The 20,853-nt window shown below is 43.2% G+C and overlaps 1 protein-coding gene across 1 annotated transcript in view; it reads left to right on the top strand.

The window, feature by feature from the left end:
• LOC144783416 (uncharacterized) overlaps nucleotides 1-20,853 on the top strand; it is a 182,528-nt gene that overhangs the window by 71,642 nt on the left and 90,033 nt on the right.

Genomic DNA, 20,853 nt, shown 5'->3' with positions numbered 1-20,853 from the left:
ATACAGGGTGGAGTTTGGTTGCTGCAGTGACCTGTGGTGGTGTCTTGGAGGGGGGAGGGGACTAACAAAGGATACAGGGTGAAGTTTAGTTGCTGCAGTGACCTGCGGTGATGACTTGGAGGAAGGGACTCACAAAGGATACAGGGAGGAGTTTGGTTACTGCAGTGACCTTTGGTAATGACTTAGAGGATGGCGGGGCTCACACAGGTTACAGGGAGAATATTGGTTGCTGCAGTGACCTGTGGTGATGACTTGGATGGGAGGACTAACAAAGGGTACAGGGAGGAGTTTGGTCGCTGCAGTGACCTGTGGTGATGACTTGGAGGGAGGGACTAACAAAGGATACAGGGAGGAGTTTGGTTGCAGCAGTGACCTGTGCTGATGACGTGGAGGGAGGGGGACTCCCAAAGGATACAGGCAGGAGTTTGATTGCTGCAGTGACCTTTGGTAATGACTTGGAGGGAAGGGGACTAACAAAGGATACAGGGAGGAGATTGGTTGCTGCAGTGACCTGTGGTGATGACTTGGAGGGGGGGACTAACAAAGGGTACAGGGAGGAGTTTGGTAGCTGCAGTTACCTGTGGTGATGATGTGGAGGGAGGGACTAACAAAGGATACAGCTTGGAGTTTGGTTGCAGCAGTGACCTGTGGTGATGATTTGGAGGGAGGGACTAACAAAGGATACAGGGAGGAGTTTGGTTGCATCAGTGACCTGTGCTGATGACGTGGAGGGAGGGGGGACTCCCAAAGGATACAGGGAGGAGTTTGGTTGCTGCAGTGACCTTTGGTAATGACTTGGAGGGAAGGGAACTAACAAAGGATACAGGGAGGAGATTGGTTGCTGCAGTGACCTGTGGTGGTTACTTGGAGGGAGGGACCAACAAAGGATACAGGGAGGAGTTTGGTTGCTGCAGTGACCTATAGTGATGAATTGGAGGGGGGAACTCACAAAGGATACTGGAAGGAGTTTAGTTGCTGCAGTGACCTGTGGTGATAACTTGGAGGGGGGGGGACTAACAAAGGATACAGGGAGGAGTTTGGTTGGTGCAGTGACCTGTGGTGATGGCTTGGAGGGGGGATTAACAAAGGATACAGTGTGGAGTGTGGTTGCTGCAGTGACCTGTGGTGATGACTTGGAGGAGGGAGGGGCTCAAAAAGGATACAGGGAGGAGTTTGGTCACTGCAGAGAACTGTGGTGATCACTTGGAGGGAGGGCACAAAGGATACAGGGAGGAGTTGGGTAACTGTAGTGACCTGTGGTGATGACTTAGAGGGAGGTGGGACTCACAATGTATAAAGGGAGGAGTTTGCTGCAGTGACTTGTGGTTATGACCTGGAGGAGGGAGGGGAACTAACAAGGGATACAGGGGGGAGCTTGGTCGCTGCAATAACCTCTGGTGAGGACTTGGGAGGGACTAACAAAGGATACAGGGAGGAGTTTGGTTGCTGCAATAACCTCTGGTGATGACTTGGAGGGAGGGACTAACAAAGGATACAGGGAGGAGTTTAGTCGCTGCAGTGACTTGTGGTGGTGACTTGGAGTGGGGGGGACTAACAAAGCATACAGGGAGGGAGATTGGCTGTGAATGAATGAATGAATATAACATTTATAAAGTGCTAAAACTCAGCCCAAGGGCGTCAAGGCGCTATTACGAAACTAGTGGGCAGATGAGCTGGCATGCTTAAACTGAGATCTGTGAAAAAAGCCAGGTTTTCAAGTCTTTACAAAAGAGCAAATGTGACACCTGACCCGAAAGCTCTTCCGGAAGGGAGTTCCACAACTTGGAGTTCAGACATGGCCATATGCAAATCAGTCGGACCCTGTGCCTCATAGGAACAGTCCAGCCTGAACTGCCAAGCCATGTCTTCCCTGGACCGGAAACAAGCATCCTGGGACCAGATTCTGGCTTATCAGCAATCATCAGCCAGGCTAGCTTGAATCTAGTGGCAAAGTGAGCAAGGGACCCAGGTCTGGGCATCCCCTGGCAACTTAGTGCGAACAAAGCAAAACCAAAGAGGATGATGGACGGAGTGTTGAACATTGCAACCACTCACCCCCAGTCAACTGATCTGGGTTTAATCCATCATCATTCTTTAGCTCACTCAGCCACCCCAGTTCAGACATGGCTATATGCAAATCAGTCTGACCCTGTGCCTCATGGGAACAGTCCAGCCTGAACTGCCAATCCATGTCTTCCCTGGACCGGAAACAAGCATCCTGGGACCGGTTTCTGGCTAATCAGCAGTCATCAGCCAGGCTAGCTTGAATCCAGTGGCAAAGTGAACAACCCTGCAAACTTAGGGCGAACAAAGCAAAACCAAAGGGGATGATGGACGGAGTGTTTAACATTGCAAGCACATTGATACCCTCAGAGCCTGCACCATAAAGGCATTATGAGCGTCTTGAAGAGGGTCCTACAGTCCAAAGGAAGCCAGTGCAGCGTCCTGAGAGAGGCCGAGACTGAGTAAAATTGTGGAAGACTCATCACCAGTCTGGCCGCAAAATTCTGCACCAGCTGTAAACGTCGCACCAGACCTTTATTGATGCCCAAATACAGGGCATTACAATAGTCCAGCCTGGACATTATCAGGGCAATAACAGCCTGTTTGCGTGAGTCTTAATGAACGAAAATGGGAGATTTTTATGAGGATTCTAATAATCCCTAAAAAGGTGGACACTGTCCTAATGACCTGCCTGCTCAAGGAAAGTGAGGTTTCCACTAAGATCCCTTGGTTTTTGAAGTGGCCTCTGGTGATGCATTGAAGGGAGGAGGGAATAACAAAGCATACAGGGAAGAGTTTGGTCGCTGCAGTGACCTCTGTGGTGATGTCTTGGAGGAGGGGGGATTAACAAAGGATACATGGTTCAGTTTGGTTGCTGGAGTGACCTGTGATAATGATTCGGAGGGAGGAGGGACTAACAAAGGATACCACAGCAGTGGTGGTGCTTCGATGCCACTATGAATCAGGAGGCCTCTGGTCCTTATTGATCTGATGGCGGCAGGGAGTTACTTTCATTCCTGGTAGAGGTTCTTCTTGTTTTGATTAAATTATTAGCAACTCTTCACACCACCAGATATTTCTGAATGGTTGTATGGTTTAGAGGTGCAGTCCACACATAATTCATTATTTCATGGCTCCTGAAGGTGTTATTCAGAAATGAAGAGACCCGACCTTCTTGAGTGGTACCTGGGTGACTGCAGACAGCCTGGCACTCACCGGTAACCCCCATATGCCCAGTGTAACCGAACACATGGGTAAATGTTTCAATGTTTGTTCATTCGATCTGGAGCTGACAAACTTCAGCAAACCCTCACACCTGTGGAGCCGCTGCAAAGTTCACATGCTAAATGTAAACCGAGGCTCATGATAAATTGGTCCATTTGATTAAATACGTTAACTGTTGGCATAAAAATGCGGGTTGCTTTGAAGTCCAATGAAACATGACGTCAACGGTGCTATGTGAATCACAGTATAAATAAGAGCCCTGATCATTTACAGGTGGCATTTCAAGAGTATAGTAAAACTGCCAAAATGATGGAATGGAATGTGACACGTGTACTCCTGATACTCCTGATCGCATCATTTACTTCTTCTGGTGAGTAGTGCTATTAAACCGAGTACCCCACCGACAGAGAGGGCTCCCTGCAGATATATTAATCCCCACCCTCTTGTCGGGAGCAGTGTCAATATTTTATTAACGCGAATGTATGTGTCCAGTAAAGAGTAGAGAACATCGCCAAGTTCTTTATTTATGTTTTTTTAAATAAGGATGTGTACTATTTTATGCACATGCATTCCAACAACAGCCACATTGAGTAAAGTAAAACAAGGCATTGCCCTCTCCCTGTAATTTTGAGGTCGCTCTTTATTTTGCTCTTTATTTTGGGGCCGATTCACAGAACTAACTTAAGACAAAATCCTAAACTTACTACTTTTGGTATTCACAGAAGTTAGGATTTTGTCTTAAGTTTGGCTTAAGACAAACTTAAGACAGACTTAGGCAGACTTAAGACAGACTTAAGACAAAATCCTAACTTAAGTCTGTCTTAAGACAAACTGGAGTTAAAAGAGTTTTGTCAAGTTTCCCTAACACAACAAAGACTCAGCATGGCAGGAGAAGTGCAAGTTCACATTGTACAAAGAACAAGTGAAGAGTAGCACGAATGCAACGTCTGATTACACAACCATGCATGCACACGAGTGCCTCCCCCTTCTATGGTAGCAGTTCAAGCTTCCTTAACATACGCACAACCATTACCCAACAGGCAGCATCACAGTGAGGGGGAGGATGACATAAGAGGGAGAGGCAGAGAGATTCAAAGGTAAGGCGGAGAGAGTCGATGCTAAGGCAGTGAGAGAAGGTAAGGCCGAGAGAGTCGAAAGTAAGGCGAAGAGTTAAAGGTAAGGCACAGAGAGAAGGTAAGGCGGAGAGAGTCGATGGTAAGGCGAAGAGTAAAGGGTAAGGCAGAGAGAGAAGGTAAGGTGGAGAGAGTCGAAAGTAAGGCGGAGAGAGTCGAAAGTAAGGCAGAGAGAGTCTAAGGTAAGGTGAAGAGTAGAAGGTAAGGCAGAGAGAAGGTAAGGCGGAGGGAGTCGATGGTAAGGCCAAGAGTTGAAGGTAAGGCAGAGAGAGAAGGTAAGGTGGAGAGAGTCAAAGGTAAGGCAGAGAGAGTCAAAGGTAAGGCAAAGAGTTGAAGGTAAGGCAGAGAGTGAAGGTAAGGCAGAGAGAGTTGAAGGTAAAGCGAAGAATTGAAGGAAAGGCAGAGGGAGGGTACGGTGGAGAGAGACGATGGTAAGGCAGTGATAGAAGGTATGGCAGAGAGATTCGAAGGTAAGGTGAAGAGTTGAAGGTAAGGCAGAGAGAGAATGTAAGGTGGAGAGAGTCAAAGGTAAGGTGGAGAGAGTCAAAGGTAATGTGAAGAGTTGAAGGTAAGGCAGGGAGAGAAGGTGAGGCGGAGAGAGTCGAAGGTAAGGCGAAGAGTTGAAGGTAAGGCACAGAGAGAAGGTAAGGTGGAGAGAGTCAATGGTAAGGCAGTGAGAGAAGGTAAGTTGGAGACAGTCAAAGGTAAGGCGAAGAGTTAAAGGTAAGGTAGAGAGAGAAGGTAAGGCGGAGAGAGTCGAAGGTAAGGCGGAGAGAGTCAAAGGTAAGGCAGAGGACAAGGTAAGGCGGAGAGAGTCTAAGGTAAGGCTGAGAGTCAAAGGAAAGAAGGAGACAGTCTAAGGTAAGGAGGATAGAGTCAAAGGTAAGGCAAAGAGAGTCAAAGGTAAGGCAGAGAGAGGAAGTAAGGTTGAGCAAGTCGAAGGTAAGGTGGAGAGAGTTGAAGGTAAGGGGGAGTTAATTGAAGGTAATGCAGAGATAGAAAGTAATGCATTGAGAATGCAAGGCTGAGAGAGTCTAAGGTAAGGCTGAGAGAGTGAAAGGTAAGGTGGAGAGAGTTGAAGGTAAGGAGGAGCGAGTTAAAAGTAAGGCAGGGAGAGTCACAGGTAAGGCATAGAGAGTCGATGCAAGGCGGAGAAAGTCAAAAGTAAGGTGGAGAGAGTCAAAGGTAAGGCGGACAGAGGAGAAGGTGAATCAGAGTGTGGGGACAGTAAGGTGAAGAGAGAGTACAGTGTGAGGCAGGAGGAAGCGCAGGGTGAGGTGGGTGGGCGACCACTGTGAAGTGGAGTGAAAGGAAGTGGAGACAGAGAGAGAGGACAGTGAGGTGGGTGGAGAGAGTAGAAACTATATTATAAGTACAAAAGAAAAAAAAATCATTGAAGTAAAACACATACCACTAAAATCTAGCATTGAATTTATTTGTGCTGGCATTTGATTTTCAATGTGCCTTTTATCCAGAGACACATCATTTATGAGATGATCACAGTTTTTGTTCTATGGCGCAAAACTAATTTCCTGCTGTAGATGTAATTTCGTTTTGTAGTGGACACACAATCTTGGTATAGGCGCATAATTTACATCAGTGATAGAGAAATATTGCTGGTGAGGACTGTAATATTTATTTATGTACCTTACCTAACAGCACCGAAATCATGTGACATTTTAGCAACATTACTTGGAAGTGGTGCACTAAATGTTTGAATCACTGCCACACTGTTTCCTGGTGGTTCTGGGGGAGATAACTCTAGCCTTCAAACATCCCTCTTGGACAAGTGATCCTGGCAATGAGGATCTGAAATGGGCATCTCTGCCAGGGTTGCCCATAAACCTCAGTCCAGCCATCGCTCTCCCTAATTCAGGAGCATCTGAAACATGAGGTGCGATCTTCTTTTTCAAATAAGAATTGTTTCGTTTATCTCTGTTCGAAGGTCCATGGGGCATATTATCAAGGGCCTTATATCTGCTTTAAAGCCAAAAAAGCGGAGATAATCTTTTCGCCCTATTTGCAAGCCGGTGCTAACATGCATTAGCGCATGTTATCAGCCGTTTTGCCGACTCCTCGCTTTGCATCTATAATGAGATGCAAAGTGGGCGTCACTGGGCGTAGCCCTGACCCACTACCTTGTAAATTATCGGTAAATGCACATCGTGATATTTACAAGGTGGCCCTCAGGATTTTAGTAGATGTTAGTTTTTGGCGAAAACCTCGGTTTGTGCCAAAAACGAACGTCTGCTAAAAACCTGACTATTGTATGTTAACAATGGGAGGTGGATTGATGTGTTACGACCACATAGCCGTATCATCAAGCATATCGCAGTTTTGCAGGGAACATCGCTGGAAAACCAGTGATTTTCCCTGCAAAACCGCGATTTCCCCGCTATTGCTGGATTATATATCGCCCTTGAGTTATGCGTTGATGATAACGCGCTAACTCGGCGATTTAATTCTGCGATAGCCGGCATTAGGAAAATCAGCGCTAGGCACGCTGGGCGATAATTATCGCCCCTCGTTGTTGATATGCCTCCACATAATTATACAATATTCACAATGGTTCCTTCGGGTACGCAACCTGATTCCTTCAATTTAAGATTTCACTTCCTTATCAATTACGTCCAGTTCTCTAGTTACTCAGGACAAAGCTCCCAAAAGAGAGCCTGTTCATCTTATAAATCCAGCATTAATGACATTGGGGTAAAACATCCGTTTTATTTAATCCATGAATTAATCATTCCATTCACAAAATACCCCTAATACATATCAAGATTGTAAATCAAGAACTTTTTCACAATATCATAAAAAACTTTACAAAAATGCGGCGCAAAACATACAGTGTTATATCGTGACATCAAGTGAAATCGTGACACTCAAAATGTGATTATATACAATTGTGCAAGGGAATGTGCGGGAAAAAGGAAAAAGTCTTTAGGCCAGTTTCAGTTTTTTGGTTAATTCCTCCCAGTGATTCACTTTAATTTGTGGTCATGGAAAACTGGGTATCATATACTGGTCCAACCCTATCAGTTTCGTCGACGTTTCGACCCTATGGACGCCTGACTAGTGGGTCTAAAGCGGGTCTTCTTCAGGACATGGGACTGTGAGATGGCGCCTGCAAATTAAATAAATGGATTGTCAAGACCTGGATTCATAGCATTGCGGTGAACATTATCGTGTCGAGTGACATTGAGTAATCAGTACACTCACCACTGGGCCTTCGTAAAATGGACCCTGTATTAAACTCGAAGTGATCACTTCTGTTGTAATGGACTTTCTATGTCTGTTGAGTCAAAACACAAGGGGATAGGTATTATTCCATATCCACTATAATGTATTGTCATGAATTTTTCACTCCTTCTATGTAATCTGGCGGACTTACACTACTCACCCTTTTAGTTGACACTGAACGCGTCCATCATCGTTACCGGTGAGCAGGATTTAGGAGGTTTAAATCAGTTTCTTTAAGCAGATCCGTCATATGAGTCCGACGATCTGTGAGGGAGAGGCGGGAATGACTACCTTCATATTTTAATATCATTGTGCGCAGTATATAAACAAAGCACTCTAGTGCATACACTCACCCAAAATTTAGTAGTAGTGGTTCCCACACCACATCGGGTTAGGATTGGGTATTCTTAATGTTCAGACGCCGTATTAATCGGTCAATCTGTTGACAAGCAGGAATATTAGAAACCGTTTCTAGGATCAAAAATGAAGAAAACAGTTCTTCAAATTCAAAACGAAGTCCATTGAAACAGTCCCATTAGTGATCTCACCTGCAAAAATCTCTTCACATAACCCTTATGCTGCTCCTCGCTCCTTCAGCGTTCTACTCGCGACTGGACTCTGGGAAAGCCCATACACAGAATCGTATCTCGGACGACCGGAAGCGTGAGCGTCATGACATACTTAGTCAGCTGACACAGTCACGTATTGCTTCCTGGTTGCGTTTTCGTTGCTAGGCACTATACGGAGATGATTAAACTCGCCGTATCTCAAATGGCATACACGATTGAAACGGCAACAAGATTTAGATTATTTTCAGCGATGGAGGGGACCTCTAGAGCGCCACCCCACGCATTCATGATGATAATGCAGTATTTTGAATACTATCGAGTAATGGGATACATGTTTTTTCAAAAAACACAGGGGGTTATTTCGATTATGTTCAGTCATAAACCAGAAATTGCATTTTGACTTTCATAAAAATTACCACGTTAGGTGACATACCTCTTCGGCAATTATACAGTCAACAGGCTAACAAACCTATGTAAACTCATTTCATATAATTCCTAGATTTAAACAAATGACAGTTTCACCATCGTAAATCAAGCAGCTTGATAATAACAATCTGTCAAGTACAAATCTGTGAAATAAAATGACACAATTCATGAACAATTGTAAAGACAGAAATGAACCTTCACGCAATTCATCGATTAGTGCGTCCTAGAATTCCTCAGCATTCTCATTTAACAAACCATAATTACTGTTGCAATCGACGTCTACATGCTGCTGACTTATACCATAAGTCTACAGTTGTCCCATTTGTTTTGCTGTCTCCTCACGCTCATTTAACCCTTCCTGAACTGTATTTAGAATGTGTATCCACATGCACTCTTAGTTCAATGATTTAGTAATTGATCCACCTCTTACATTTGGGGTTATCTTGTCTAGAACCCTCCACCTGATGTCTTCTGGGGTATGTCTATGTGTCTGAAAATGCTCTACTAATGGGGCGCCCACTGTATTGCACCTAATCCTGCTCATTTGCTGTAGGATCCTCGTCTTTACTTTCTGTTTAGTCTGTTTCACATATATCAAGTCACAGGGGCAAAGGATGGCATACACCACCTGTGTACTATTGCAGTTCGTAAATGATGTTAGTGAAACTGTTCTAGCGTTCATAGTAAAGCTCGTTCCCTCCAGACAGGATCCACATGCTCTGCAATTACCACATTTTCGATGGCCCACCACTGGAGGTAAGTTCAATAAATTCCTTAGGTCAGGCTGTTTCGGCGGTTCCAAGAAGGCCTTTACCACAGTAGCCTTTATATTTTTGCCCCTTTTAAATGCAAAGAGGGGCTGCTGTGTCATTTGTAATTCACCTTGGACTAGATTCCAGTATTTTTTAATGATTCTTTGGATCTCATTGCTTCTCGTATTATACGTTGTCACGCAGACAATCCCGTTCGGTTCCTTTGGTTTTTCCTTCGTCTCAAGTAGGATTTCCCTTGGATGATACCATGCACGCTTCTTCGCACGTTTTAACAGTCCTCCTGGGAGTTCAAAACTGGCCTCTAAGGGCTCCAGCCCTCCAGGGAAATGCCCGGTTGAATAAAAGGCCTGTCAGGCCCTGAGTAGAGTGCACTTCAGGCTGGACTACACACTTGGGTTTTTTATTCTACTGACCTTCATGAGGCGACTCAAGACCTGGCTTTTCAAGCAATAGCAGGCCCCCCGCCCCCCAGCGCCTTGAGACCCTCACCGGTGAGTAGCAGCGCTTTACAAATGTACTGATTGATTGATTGATTTCAGTTACAGATTACAAAATAAAAGGATTTTAACACACCCCTCAGGAGCCATCAGGCTCTCACTCCAGCTGTTCCTTTGAAACGCACCACTTAGAGGGCACAATGAACACAGACACACAGCACATCCCACACCAACGCTGCTCACCAGCTAATCACTCTCACCAGAACACAACAATATAGTCTTAGTGCTGAACTATGCAGTGGCTAAGAAAGCTAGGATGAGCTATCCCCAAAAGATTGGATTGACTGCAAAACTATGCAAAATAAAAAAATATATATTTAGCATTATATTTTCGTGTGAAATGCATCTTCATGTCCATTTGGGATGCAATAACATATTTTGTACTAAATCAATAGAGCAAAGAATACAAGTGCAGTGAATAATAACTGCTCGCATTATCTTTCACACTGTTCTTGTGCTCCTGTTACATTGAGCAATTTCATGAATTTACATAACAAGTGTAACACGAAATTCCCCAAATCATGTGAGATTGCGCAGGCATAAGAGAAAACTAGCATGTGCCTATTTCAAACCAGGAGGTCACCCTTTCTTTTTTTAATTTATTTTATTTCCACAATTGGAGCAAGTTGACAATATCCATCATCTTCATACAATTAATACAAATAATACTGTTTACAAATTTGTTAACATTTGTACAGCATAAGAGGATGCGCTAATCACATCTCTAAATGATCTTTAATTGCCCCCAATATTAACATACCTAGTCTTCGCTTCCTAACCCCCTTTAACGCATACAAACTCCATTCCATTTCATACAAATTGTATAACTTAGCTCTCCAAAATTCAAATGATGGGGGCTCGGGTTGTAGCCATTCTGTCGCAATACATAAGCGTGCTGCGGTCATTGCAATAAACAAAAAATATTTATCTATACTACTATTATAAAGCGAGAACTGGGAACCTTTGAGGCGGGAAACTCCAGAAGTACAACATCAATCACAACACCCAATACAGCGTTGGAAAGGGGAGGTCCAGGAGATGGACATAGGCTATACGTTTCTACAACATATACATTACGAAGGGCAAACGACATTCCGGAGAAAGTAGTTCCTTCTGGGCGTTGTTCTCATAGGCGTGTCAAACTAATGTGGGCGGTAACATTAGCAGAGGGGCATGTCCCATTCACTCGGTTACAGGAAACACAGCCCCTTCAAGCACTCAAGCACACACAAAACACCAGCTTCTGCAAACACACACAAGCACACACAAAACCCAGCAACTTCAGCAAGCAAGCTCTAAGTGGACACATAAACACCGTTTTATGCACGTCGACTTCAGAAGCATTACGGATCTTAGTGGTGACATAAACAGCGTTTTTCGCATCTGTGCAACTAAAGATGTCGGCAAATTCGGACTGTGCAATGGGCTCAGTACTCACTGACTCCACGATACATTCATCAGGGTTCGGAGCCAACATAAACAAAGGGGCGCGGCTTCGGGAGGAAAAGGGGCGCGGTAACAGAAGGCGATCAATGTTGGGCAAGCCTTGCACAAGCATCCAATCGCGCAACATGAACGCAAACACTGTTGGCCGCGCCTTCCAGCAAACAACCAATGGCGCGACACGCATTACAGAAAGAACCAATCACGCAACATTACATTAAAGTACCACATTCATTCAAAACAAAAATAGCAAAAACCTTCAGCCATTGGTCCAACACGCACGTGATTCTTCACGCACTATTAGCATTATTGCTGTTGGGGCCACAAACGCGGGCAAACAACTGACCACTACTTTGAGAAACACATTGTCAGAGGGCAGGGAAAAATAAACACGGCGATTTCAAAAAGCCTCTTTTACATTCCACAATGAGGCATGATGTACGGTCTTTAAAACCCATTCCCGTACTCGCGCACTAACAAACCCACTTCAAACACGTCTAACGTTGTTGCAAGGGGCTGCACAGGGGGCAGGCAGGGGAAAAAAAAGGTCAATTCAACAAGCCTCATTTACATTACAGAAGGAGGCATGATGGACGATAATTGACGGCGCTTTACAACCGTCTAACGTTGTTGCAGGGGGAAGGAAAAAAACGTGCTCAGAGCACTCCCTGTATTTCGGCCACATAGCGCTTTCAATACGCACTCTGACCATTATTGCTGTCGGGGCCACGAACGCAGGAAAAGAACTGAGCACTACTTTCACAAACACATTGTCAGAGGGCAGGGAAAAATAAAGACGCCAAATTCCACAAGCCTCTTTTACATTCCACAACGAGGCCGTCTAACGTTGTTGCAAGGACCTGCACAGGGGGCAGCCAGGGAAAATACAAAGGCAAATTTAACAAGCCTCATTTACATTACAGAAGGAGGCATGGTGTACGAGAATTGATGATGCTTTACACACGTCTAACGTGGTTGCAGGGGGCAGGAAAAAGCTGTGCTCACAGCACTCAGGAGGAATTCAATAAGCCTCATTGACATTACAAAAATAAACATGATCTATAGTAATTGACGGCGCTTTACGCTACTTGATGCTGCTTTGCTATGTGGAAAATATAACCACACTTACCCACGATCACAAACAGAACTAGGGATATTTAAAAGGACATTATTTCATTACAACGCTAACACCACCTAACAACGTTGTTCGGACCCAAAATCTTTACTGTTATCTCTTTATAATAGTAGTATACATATTGCTTCTCTAAAACACACACCTTTAACATACTGTACTGTACTGAGAACAGCCACTGTACTACATTACGTACATTATAGTCTTTCATTACACTTTCAGAACATATCCAAAACACACATACACAAAAAAAGGTGCACAACATAAACATTCTATCACAAATACAATATTGAAACACACAATCAAAATTTACTGAAATAACATTTAATCTTACAAATATTACACTCACTTGCTGAAAATGCTGAAGAGGAAGAGACAACTTTCAAGGGCAACATATAAAACACGGGCACAAAGGAATAAGCGCATTCGACAAACACAACAGGATCACAAAGACTTAACAAACATCGCTGATCCATATACTTCTCAGGTTTCACAGCCTATTCATCACAACAGTGAACAGCCATCAACGTCCACTACTATACACAATAACACTTTTCAGAGAGGCAACCTCACATTTACCATCATACACCGGGAACAAAAAAATACATTTTACCTCATACTTCCACTTTACAAAGTACAACAATAGAAGCTCACACACAACTTACAGACAAAACTTTACTTATGCTTCCACTAACAGTACATAGCCTCAAATCAGCATTCAACTACAGCCCAGTTATTGACTACATGAACAATGCAGATGTTATCATTGGAAACATGGACAGTGTCTGTACCAAGTGCTACGCACTTAAATGGAAGGCCGAACCTAAAGGCCTTTGTTGCTCATCAGGAAAGGTCAATATTAATAACATACAAGAACCACCTCCAATCATTAAACAACTACTTGATGGCACTCACCCACTTTCAAATCATTTCTTAACAAAAACACGCCGTTACAATACTCTATTCCAAATGACATCCTTCGGTGCTAATGAAGTCAAAGAAGGCAATTTCATGCCTACTTTTAAAATACATGGACAGTTATACCACTTAATTGGCAGCATGCTTCCACAAGAAGGAAAGTCCCCACAATTTCTACAAATATATTTCCTTTCATCAATGCAACAAGTTGATGCACGATCACACATGATCCCAAACTTAAACAGACAGCTTATTGAAGATCTACAAACCACAGTGCACAATCATAACACCTACATTAGGTCACTTAAATACAACTATGAGATGCGTTCACATGATGAAGATTTCCAAATTATCATCCACGCTGATCAACGGCCTCTAAATACACATCCAGGGAGATATAATGCACCAACAACTGATGAAGTTTCTGTACTTTTATTAAATGAAAACAAAGGCCCACGCGATATTGTCTTACATACCCGAAAAGGAATATTACGTAAAGTCTCAGAATTGCATAGATCATATGACCCCTTACAATACCCCATTCTATTCCCAAGAGGGGAAGATGGTTATTGTCTAAACATACCACAAGCAAACTGCGTTAAGAACAAAACTGTTACATGCATGCAATACTATGCATATACTCTAATGGTTAGATTTACAAATTTCAATACCTTACATTGGTTCTGAAATCTTTTTAAACAATATATTGTGGATATGATGGCAAAAATGATCAGCGAAAGGCTTGACTTCATACGCCGCAATCAAACACAACTACGTGCAGAAAACTAAATCAATTTAAAAGATGCACTCAATCAAGATCAGCACCTTCAAGCTTCGGATATTGGACAACATGTCATTTTACCCGCTACTTTCACTGGCACGCCAAGGTACATGCACGAAAAGACACAAGATGCAATGACATACGTAAGACACTATGGAAGACCTGATTTGTTCATCACTTTCACATGCAATCCAGAGTGGCCAGAAATTAAAAAATAATTATTTCCCAAACAAAGAGCATGCGATAGACATGACATCGTTGCACGTGTATTCAATTTAAAAGTGAAAGCACTCATGAAAATATTAACACAAAAACATATCTTTGGATATGCCAAAGCTTGCATATTTACCATTGAATGGCAAAAGAGGGGACTGCCACACGTGCACATCCTATTGTGGCTTGAGCCTAAAATACAAGCAGACGAAGTGGATCTCATTATATCCGCTGAACTGCCAGATCCTGTCAACGATCAACAACTATTTTTGATTGTTAAAAAGAACATGTTGCATGGCCCATGTGGTGAACACAACCTTCTTTCACCATGTATGAAAAATGGCATTTGTACCAAAAAATACCCACGCACTCTCACTAATGAAACAGAAAGTGGGGTTAATGGTTATCCCATTTACCGTAGAAGGAGCCCAGAACATGGCGGACACACAATCACAATGACTGTTAGAGGCCAAGAAATTACTGTTGATAATCAGTGGGTGGTTCCGTATTCACCTGTACTGTGTCGCACTTTTAATGCTCACATTTACATTGAATACTGCCAATCAGTGAAAGCTATTAAATATATTTGCAAATATATCAACAAAGGCTCGAATCAAGCAACTGCTACTATTGAAAACAAACATAATTAAATTGAAACATATCTTAATGGCAGGTATATTAGTACTTCAGAGGCTGTTTGGTGCATACTTCAGTTTAACATTCATGAAAGACATCCAACGGTCACACATCTAGCTGTACATCTGCCAAATGGACAACGAGTATATTTTAATGATAAAACAATGAACCACGTAGCGCTAAATCCAAAACCCACAACACTTACTGCCTTCTTTAAATTGTGTGCCAACGACACTTTTGCACAAACCTTGCTATACCAAGAAGTTCCACAATACTATACCTGGGGAAAAAATACTTTTACACGGAAGAAACGTGGTATTGACGTATTGGGCCACCCTGGAGTAAAAAAGGACTCGGCTCTTGGGAGAATGTACACTATTCACCCAAACCAATCGGAGTGCTTCCATTTACGCATTCTTTTACAACATGTTCGGGGACCTACATGCTTTGAAAGTCTTTTAACCGTTCATGGCCAATTAATGCCTACCTACCAAGCTGCATGTAAATCACTTGGACTCATTGAAGACGACCAACATTGGAAACATACTTTAAGTGATGCTGCCCTTTCAGATTGCCCAAATCAACTACGCAAATTATTTGTTACTATTCTATTATTCTGTAACCCTTCGGATCCTATGTCTTTATGGGAGGAATACAAAGAACATTTATGTGAAGATATACTACACAGAAAACAACAAGAAACACATGATGACTCAATACCATTCAGTAATGACATCTTTAACCAAGGACTCATAGCAATAGAAGACTCCCTCTATGAACTAAATGAAAAATCTTTAAAATATTTTAAACTGCCAGAAACTTATAGAACTATACATACCACAAACAAAGACACTCAAAGACTACAGTCAAATTATAACATCCATCAATACGTTGAACAACATTTATCAAACTTAGGGGCATATTACCAACAACTAGCGATAATTATCGCTATGTTGGTTTAGTGGCGATATTTTTATCGCCGAGCTGCGGCGATTTTTATCGCTTAGGAACCTTGCTATTATCAAGGTATATCTCCTAAGCGATAAAAATCGGCCAAAATGCATGAATATTGCTGAAAAGTCAGCGATATTCATGCATTACTGAGCTAATGCTCTTAGCCATGTTATCCACCTACCATTGGATAACATGGCTAAGAACTGCTCAGGGGCAGGTGTTAGCTTTTGGAGATATTCGCGCTTAGCGCGAATATCTCCAAAAGTTGGTAATAGGAGATAGCGATGTTAGCGACTGTTTCCAGTCGCTAACATCTTGGCACGCCCACTTTGCATGTCATTAGTGATAAATATCACTGACATGGAAAGCGGGGCCCAAGATGGTCGCTATTTCCTACTAGCTGTCGCTAACTGGTGTTAGCGACAGCTAGGTAATAGGGAGATCATTTTATCTCCGCTTACTTGGCTTTTAAAGCCAAAAAAGCGGAGATAAACCCCCTTGAAAATATGCCCCTCAGTTCCCGATCAAACAGTTGCATACAACACCATTGTTCAAAGTGTGGAAAGTAAAGAGGGTAAAATATTCTTCCAAGACGCGCCTGGAGGAACAGGGAAAACTTACTTAATAAACCTCATACTAGCTAAAATACGCTCTTTAGGACTATTGGCTCTTGCAGTCGCATCTTCGGGAATAGCTGCTACTTTGCTAACTGGTGGGAAAACTGCACATTCAACTTTTAAACTGCCTTTAAATGTTTCACTTGAAAAGGAGTCTACGTGCTCTGTACGCAAAAATGGACCCTTAGGAACTCTGCTCCAAAGAGTCTCTCTTATCATGTGGGACGAATGTACTATGACACACCGCACACATATAGACGCCGTCAACAGAACTCTACAAGACATTCGAAATGTTAATACCATAATGGGTGGTGTTACTTTTGTGCTTGCTGGAGACTTCAGACAAACTCTTCCTGTTGTTCCAAGAGGAACACGTGCGGACATACTAAAAGCATGCTTAAAAGCATCACAACTCTGGGACTGTGTTCAAACTCTCACATTACGCAGTAACATGAGGACACATTTCGCAGGTGGAGATAGTCACTTTGCTGATCTTCTACTCCAACTTGGTAATGGTGAGGTACCTAGCAACACCGGGAATATTAATATTCACAACTTTGGTACGCCAGTGTCTACCTTACAGTAACTCATACAACATGTATACCCGGACATAGAGCAGATTGGTACAAAAGACTTCCGGTGGATTTGTGAAAGAGCTATAGTTGCACCCAGAAACTCAAGTGTCAACTATATCAATGAATACATACTACTCCAAATACCAGGAGACACAAAAGTGTATAAATCCATTGATACAGTATTAGAAACTGAAGACGCCGTGCATTATCCTCAAGAATTCCTAAACTCACTTAACCCTTCCGGACTTCCACCTCATGTAATAAAAATTAAAGTTGGCATTCCTATCAAGTTATTACGCAACCTACATCCGCCTGATCTCTGCAATGGAACACGACTACAAGTTATAAGTATTTTACCCTATGTCAATAAAGCTACTATTCTCTCTGGCCCTGCCGCAGGACACTTAGCACACATTCCACGCATACCCATGATCCCCAATGATCTACCATTTCAATTTAAATGCTTGCAGTTCCCTATTAACATTGCTTTTGCTTCTACTATTAACAAATCATAAGGACAAACATACAAAGTTATAGGAATTGACTTACGAGAAGACTGCTTCACTCATGGGCAGTTATATGTTGCTCTTTCAAGGTCTGGAAATTTGCTAAACCAATTTATTCTACGTCCACAATCAAATGAAGCCAAAAATGTTGTGTACCGAGAAATATTGAAAGCTTTATAATATTTTTTCACACATTACTTTTCTCCCCCGAACAACGTCGGGACGGGCTGCTCGTGCTTACATAAAGTGGTACCTTTTCCCACTGTTTGTCCCCCACCTAATAACAAAAGTGCAGGAGAAATTTTTATCGGGATACATATGAATAACCATTGTGATAAAAGTTTCTATACTAATCAAGAAATGCGCTAACTTAGAGCAGCTAAAAAAAATATGTATGCTATCAGCATCCTCCCCACCACAGCGAAAACATTTACCGTCATATTGAGGGCCCCAGGTAGCCATCCGTTTAGGAGTATAGTATAGCCTGAACACCGTCTTATACACTTGCGCTTTTAAATTAGCTGAGAGGCATAAATCTTTCGCCATCAGTGTAGTATCTTCAATTTCAAGTGTTGGTTCCCCTAGCTGATTCTGCCAATACGCATTGTATTTCTGCATATCATTAGGTCTATACTCCATCATGATATGATATATCGTACCAATTTTTTCCCAAGGCGGATTGCCTCCACTAATTTATTAGGGGCAGGTCTGATTTGCTTTCTTAGACAAAAATCTCTAATTTGGTGATATTTAAAAAAAGAAGATTGAGGTAACTTATATTTAGCAACTAAACTTTCATAAGTACAGAAAATCCCATTAGTTTCAAATAGATCCCCGATTCTAGATATCCCCTTATATGACCATTCCTTCGCCACTCTATCCCAAAACACAGAAGGAAGCAATTTATCTGTGCCAAAGGGTGCATAGTATGTGATTCTCCCAAATTTAATAAGTCTAGATACCTTTCTCCACACCTTGAAGGCCGAATCCAGTACTTTAATGCGAGTATGCTTAAAGTAATTTCCCTCCAATTCCTTCAGTAAACACCCCTTTGCATGCTCCCCCAATCACCCTTTCAATGTTGGAGACCGTGATCCAGTTGGAAACTCAAGTTTTCAACCGAAAGATGGTTGTGGAGTTCCAATTCTTTAAAATGTGCTCCTTAACCAACTTCACCCTTTGATACCAATTCCGTTGCGGATTAAGTGGGTGTCCAGGGCTGGCCTCATCTCTCATTAAGTATGTTAGTAGAGGTATAGGGGCGTCTTTTTCCAAAATGATTTAGATCTCGGAAAAAAGGTTACTCTGTCACAGGGGTGAAGGATATCCCATCCTCCGCAATATAAATCCCATTATATCTATTGGATTTATATTTCGAGGGACAAGATATTCGTCACCGTTCTGACAGAGTAACCCGTCTGCCAACATCTAAATCAGGTCCTAACTCTGTCTATGTATGTATGTATATATGGATGTATGTATATGCCATTTCTATATCCAAAACCTAGTGAAAAGGCCGAGGAGCGATGTACATTGTCAAAGACCAGCTTAAACTCAACAAGTAATAGGAGAGGAAGCTGGGTTGTGGATATTTAATGCACTGTGATGCAGTGTTCTTCTAGGACGTCTGCCATCAACTTTTTCCAAACTGGAGAAGCTTTGGGGTGGTCCTGATGGATCCATGTACTCAGGATCTGGATGATGTTTCAGATCCTGGGCACATGGATGGAAAAGGCCTCCTGCCTTGTTAAGTCGAGCCTTGGTCAGCGCGCATGCGCTGCTCTAGGAGATGACCTCTTGGAATCACTCAGGACTTTTCCAAGACTTGCGTGTGTGGCTTTTTTTTTGCTTTAATTGTTTTGGCCTTTTTGTGCGTCTTTCCAAAAAGCAAGCACGCAATTTGCCAAAGGCGGGTACATGTCCCACCTTTTCAAGCAAATGTTCCCTCACACAGAATCCACCTTGCGGGAGCGAGCAGCGGCGTGCTGTGTACCATCTGTCGGTTTCCCATTTCAAAGGTTTGCGCGGCCGTGCACTATTTTCTTTAATTGCATTTGTCCCACCTTTTCGTTCTGGCCGTGCATTGCTATTCTGTTATCTTAGAAACTGCCCGAGTGCAAAGTTTCTTTTTGCACGCAGAAAACCATATTTATTCATATACCCTGCAACAGTTTTTATTTTCTTTAGGTTTTCATCCCATGATTTTGCCCGGATGGGTATTTAGCCTTCATAAATGTCCAGTCACCACATTTTAGCCAGCAACATTTTATATGGTGTGTTTTTTTAGCCAGTACAGTGATAATAACGAAACAGCTACTCCCATAATCCAACTGGCGGTTAGCTAAACTCCAAGAGTCACTGAATGTCACTGAGGATATGGAGATAGTTGGCAGATATGCTTCCAGCATTTAAAGGGGCACGAGCCGATAAGGTAAAGTTGTGAGGAAAGACGATACACATCTTAAGGGGCCACACCATGTATACAAAGTAAGGAGAGGAACCTGTTTCTCGTCTCTACAGACTCGCACAGGTACTATCCCTTTGCCCAGTGCTTGCTCTCCTGACACCTTACTCCCTTGGGTATATCGCTCTTTAAGACAAGTAGTCTTCGAGGGAGTGACAGAACTGCACTGGGACTGGTGATGATGTTCCAGGAAGTCACGTGGCTGCCGATAGCTTCTGCCCAGTTCCCAAGGGAACAGACCAGTCAATGTGTCACCGGTTCCGAGAGGCAGGAGCACGTGTCTGTCCTGGTGCGGCAGGATCTGGAAGTGTGGAGGAGTGGTGAGCCCGAGCGGCATCTGTGCACCTGGAGACCTATGGAGACGCTCCTGTGTCAGTTACTGAACACTTCCATGAAACACCTTACCCTCCTGGCACCTGTGCCACTTGAAATTAAAACCTACTTCACGTGAGGCTCACAGCGTCCGCACCTCACCAAAGATTGACACCCAACCACAATCTCCTCGCACCCACTCCTCACACCCAACCCCCATCACCTCACAGCCAACGCCCATCACCTCACTCTCAACCCCCATCACCTCACACCCAGCCCCCTGAGACAATCACCTCATACCCAACCTACTGAGACAATCACCTCTACAGAGCATGCACCTCACCAGAGACTGACACCCAACCCCAATCAACTCACACCCAAACCCCAACACCTCACACCCAGCCCTCTTGGAGCGCTTTAAATGAGCACCAGTTAG

Source organism: Lissotriton helveticus, chromosome 9, assembly GCF_964261635.1.
Source record: "Lissotriton helveticus chromosome 9, aLisHel1.1, whole genome shotgun sequence".
Lineage (NCBI taxonomy): Eukaryota > Metazoa > Chordata > Amphibia > Caudata > Salamandridae > Lissotriton > Lissotriton helveticus.
Note: the sequence above shows the minus strand (reverse complement) of the source record. Positions and strands in the feature narration are given on the sequence as shown.